A 5721-nucleotide genomic window follows, 5' to 3' on the forward strand; every position below is an offset into this window, starting at 1 on the left:
GTTCTCTAGTTCTAGAACAGCATTAAGAGAAGGCTTCTTAAGTCAATTACCTTTTCCCCCTCTACTGACTCATTTGGCCAAACCAAAAATTGTGCACACTAGTGCAGATGACCCACATGATCCTCCAACGAAAAAATATGAAATGTGTCACTGAGTGTTCGTTTAAAGATTTTATTTATTTATTTGATAGAGAAAGAGAGAGAGAGCACAAGTGGGTAGAGGGAGAGCAGAGAATCTCCAGCAGACTCCCTGATGAGCATGGAGCCCAACTCGGGGTTCGACCCCAGGGCCCCGAGGATCATGACCTAAGCCGAAGGCAGACGCTTAACCAACTGAGCCACTCAGGTGTCCCAGTGAGTGTTCATTCTAAGAAGCAATGGGAAGTAGTTGACAAGCTTTCTCTTGTTTTTTACGGCAGTGTCCTTTGACCTACGCAACCATAGAATGGTGTTAAGGGGAAAAAGAAAGACAGGAAGAAGGCTAGATGTGTTTCATCATTTATCAAATTAAAGGTTCTACCATATTTTTATGAAAAAATAAAGCACCATACCTACATGTAGATTCCAAACCCATCTATTACCAAGTCCAGTCAGAAGAATTCTCATACCTGCCCCCACCTCTCCATCCCATGCCACCAGCATGTCCTATCTCCTGCAGATTACTGCAGTGGCCTCTTAACTGGTACCCCAGGTTTTAGTCTTATCCCTCGCCAAGTGTTCTCCATACCACCACCAGCTTACTCTTCATTAAACAGAAATCCATTTGTGTCACTGGTTGGATTTAAATTGTTAAGTGGCTTCCAAATGCCTACCGGATCAAGTCCAAACTCAGCAGCATAACCCTTCAAGGCCCTTCTCCATCTGGCCTCTGCCAAGCTATTTTGTTTATCACTAACCCCTCCTTGGCCACCCTTCAAGCTCCAGCTCTAGCAAGCCATTTCCAGCCCCTCCCAATGGGTTTTATTTTCCCCCACCACATCTTCATGCTTTCTAGCAGCCTGGCCTTTCTGCCTGGAGCTCTCTGCTCTTCGCTTGCTCCCCGTCTCTGGTGGATGCTACAAAAAATCAAGTCCAGCTTTATCTCTTCCAAGAAGGCTTCCCAGAGAGATCCCATACCTGGTCTAGTGTCTTGCCTGTATCCCAATAACAAATGCAGAATTACCCAAGAGTACCAGCAAAAGAAGAGTTCAAAAAATGGGTAGAGAAAAGATTTTTGAAGGAGTTTAATATTATTTCCCTCAAAAAAATCAAAGTCGTTATCATGGGAAAAGCTCCAAACTTGTGTGAATTTCCTGTATGTATTTTACTGTTATTTTTTTTACATTTTATTTATTTATTTGAGAGAAAGAGAGGGTGAGAGAGAGTGCACAAGCAGGGAGGGGAGGGGCAGAGGGAGAGGGAGAGGGAGACGCAGACTCCCCACTGAGCAGGGGGCCCTACTCAGGGCTCAATCCCAGGACCCCCGGGGATCATGACCTAAGCTGACGAAAGACACTTAACTGACTGAGCCACCCAGGTACCTTTTACTGTTACTTTTAATTTTATAGTGAAATACACATATATAAAAGTACACAAATTATTAACATAAATAGCATCCAGATCAAGAAACCTAATATTACCAATACCTCAAAAGCCCCTTTTCTGGGAACTTCCAGTCACTAACCCTCAAAGGGCAACCAATTCCCTTGACTTAGCACAGGCTAGTTTTACATATTTTTATGTTTCAAATAAATGGAATCATAAAGTATGTTTTCTTTTGTGTTTAGCTTCTTTTGTTCAATATTATGTTTCTGATGACCACTCCTTTGTAAGTACTTGTTTGTTCATTCTTGTTATTGTAGACTAATATTCAGTTACTTACTGGCTACACCGTTGATGGACATTTGCATAGCTTCCAGTCTGGGATTATTATAAAGAGTACTTCTATGAACATTCTTCTACATGTCTTTTGGTGAACATATGTGTGCCCTTCTACTGGATATACATTAGGTTGAACAAGAAGAAATTGCCAATATTCGACCATTTTCCATCTACTAAGATGTCAGCTTAAAACCTAGAGGTGAAGTTGCTGGGTCACAGGATATACATCTATTTAGCTTTGGAAGATATGGCCTAATAGTTTCCCAAAGTGGCTGTGTCATTTTATAATCTTATCAGCAGTATATGAGAGTTCTGCTTTTCTAAATCCTTTTTTATTTTAGCTACCCTACAGAGAGGGGTATATAAATGAATCACATTGTGGTTTTAATTTGCATTTCCTTAATGACTTTTCATGTATTTGTTGGAAATTTGGATATCCTCTTTCATGAACAAGTTCATCATCTGCTCAATTTCCTATTGAGTTGTCTGCCTTATTCATTTCTTATTATTGTTTTGATTTCACAGCTGAGGGCATTGTAATTATTTCATTGCTGAGCTCTATAAATAGTTTTATTCAGTCCTGTTCCCAAAGAACCCTGCATTCACCTCTATTCTATGACATATTACACTGTTGAAATTGTTATTTACATATCTACTTTTCCTTGTGAATTGTAAAATAATTTTTTTAATTGTTAAATAATTGGGAGCTAGAACTCTCATTCATCATTGTATTCCCAGCCCTAGACCAGTATCTAGTAAGCGGTTCAGTAGTTCAATAAATATTTATTCAGTTAACTAATATGCATTTAACATTGTATTCTTCCTAAATTTGTGTTAACTTTTTAAAATACTCCTTTGTAAAAGTTTACTCCAGCAAATCGTATGAAGTAGAGCATTCGGCCTGTCTCCGCTACCTTACAGAAGAACACTACTAGTTGCAAAAGAACAAAGATAAGAATCAGAGCATAGCAGAATTTTTTCTATTTAAACAAATAACTACAAATAATAAGCAATAAAAATCTCATATAACTGAAAAGAAAAAAAATCAAGATCTTAAGAGCTTAGTAGACAAAGGACATTGATATGTGGGTAATTTACATCAAGAGAAGTAAGAAAACAAAAAGCTAATTAGTAAAATTAAACAACCAGTCACACTTTTATATATTTGATAGGAGCAAAATATCAGTTTAGTTGAAATTAATGACACCTAGAGCTGATCACATTACTAAATGGGGCACCTTCTCATATTATTCTTCATTATGCTTGCTATTACAGTTGTTGGCTTATACACCTACCAGAAAAAGGCAGGACCATTTTCTGATCCAGTCCTGTTGTAAAATGATATATGTACCTCATACATACAACCCTGTTACCAAGCAATTTGTCATTATATTTTGAAAGCTTATACAGGTCCCCTTTGATCAAGTAAATTCACTCTGAAGTATTAATTCTAAGGAAAAATCAAGAGAAAAGGAAAAAACTCTACACATTATTTATCTCTGTATTATTTACAATAGTTAAAAATGAAATCAATAAATTTCTAACAATAAAGAAATGACTGAATAAAATATGCCAGAGAAACTCTAAAGAATATTACACCACCATTAAAATGGAAGATCATGAAGCATCATGGATACCGGCCAATACTATTAAATGAAAAACCATGCAAAATCTTTATGCTCTAAAATTACACCATGTAATCATGCATGGAGCCAGGGAGCAACATGGAAAAGGACACATACAAAAGAAATAATTGGAAATTTTCAGGTAGCAAGATTATGAAGGAGTTTTTTCTTAAATTTTGTTATTGATTCTTTGGTCACTACTTCCCTTGCGACTCTCCTGGACATGGCCACCATGCTCACGTGGATGACTGCAACAGCCTCCTGACTGGTCTTCCTGCTTCTTCCCTTGTCCATCCAGAGTCCATTCTCAACACGGCCAGAATCGCCCTAGAAATCACAAGTCAGATCCTATCACTTTTCTGCTCAAAAGCCTCCACTGGCTTCCCATTTCACACAGAGTGAAGACAAGGGTTCTTACAATGGCCCACAGGACCATCAACAATCTGAATGCCTGATTTCATTCTGACATCACCCTGTTCTCCACTCTTCCTCACCCTACTCTGCTCCAGCCACACTAGCCTCTTTCTTCTTCCTCAACACCTAAGGGACGCACCTATCTGAATATTGGGAAGTTTTATTTATGCAGAAGCCAATCTTATTTTTTCATAGTTATTTTCATAAAACAAGCATCATGAACATTTGGTATTTTCCATTTCCCCTGAAGACATATAACTTAGTCTTTGGAGAATTCATTGGAGATGAGAGGAATGTATCTCTGTCCACCTTCCAGAGTTGCCCAGGAATACATCTAGGAGAATGCTAGAGTGGATTTGTCACAAATGCTCCAGAGGAAATTTTTACTTATCAATAAGGAGGAAGGAAGGAAGGAAGGAAGGAAGGAAGGAAGGAAGGAAGGAAGGAAGGAAGGAAGGAAGGGAGGGAGGGAGGGAGGGAGGGAGGGAGGGGAAAAGAAAAGACAGACAGACAGACAAGTGTGGGGGGGAGGAGAGTGGGAGGGGGAAGAAGGAAGGAAGGAAACTGGTAAGTGCAGTTAGATCTAGGGCGGTGTAAGCTAGGTGAGGTGATGGAAGGTAAGGTGAGGGGCTCTAAGGGCACTGGGGTCATATGAAAGACAGGCAAAGACCATTTCAGGCAAAGCAGTAAAGGCCCTGAGACTGAGAAGGTAGGAGAAAGCTTAGTAAATTTGAGAAATGGAAAGACCAGTGTAACTAAGAAAAAAGCAACAGAGACAGGACAAGGGAGAAATGGAGAGCCAGGTCACGCAGGGCCTTTAGGTCAGTGTAAATTGTTTGGACTTTATCGTAAATGCTATGGAGAGATCACTGAAGGGTTTTAAAACACAGGAATGACAATGTTGTTATTGCCGTATTGTTTGTGAAGTTTGGGGTTAAGGTCGCCAAAGCCCCGGATTAATCAAAATGCAATATGACAGCTAGCACTGTGCCTCATGCGTGGTAGGCAGAAGTTAAATGATAGTTTTTCTTTCTTATTCTACAGTAAATATTATTTTGTACATATCACCAATGGACCTGGGTGAGGGAGCACCTTCATTATTCCTGGTATTTGCAGAGTGGGTTTAATAGGCTGAATGCTTTAAAATGGTTTTATTCAATGCTTACAATAAAATTGAGGCACTGATCCTTCAGTTCCTAAAGAACCATTTATGCTTAAAAAGGCTTTTGACTGATTTCTTCCGAACAAGCTATGTGCATTAACTCAAACTCAGTCTGCACCAAGCCTGTATGTGTGTGTGCAAATGAGAGTTGAAATGTGAATCTCCAAGGACCAAGCTTGGCCCTCGTTGATAAGTAAAAATTTCCTCTGGAGCATTCGTGACAAATCCACTCTAGCATTCTCCTAGATGTACTCCTAGGCAACTCTGGAAGGTGGCCAGAGATACATTCCTCTCATCTCCAATGACTTCTCCAAAGACTAAGTTATACGTCTTCAGGAGAAATGGAAAATACCCAATGTACATGATGCTTGTTTTATTAAAATAACTGTGAAAAAGTAGAATTGGCTTCTACATACAACAAAACCTCCTAATTTTAGCAGTTTAAAGGAAGCTTTAGGCCCTTTAGTTACAGATACTGCTGGGATTAAGACAATAATTCAGTACAGAACTATATTTATAGCAGCATTTCTTTTAAAATAAATTTTTGTTCTACTTTCCCATTAGAAAACAAAAATGTAGACTTCGTTACTCAGATATCGATCTATACTCCCTCTCACCAAAAAAAGACACTAAATTATAAAAAAGGTATAAGCCCACATGG

This window comes from Zalophus californianus, chromosome X (assembly GCF_009762305.2).
Source record: "Zalophus californianus isolate mZalCal1 chromosome X, mZalCal1.pri.v2, whole genome shotgun sequence".
NCBI classification, from domain to species: Eukaryota; Metazoa; Chordata; class Mammalia; order Carnivora; family Otariidae; genus Zalophus; species Zalophus californianus.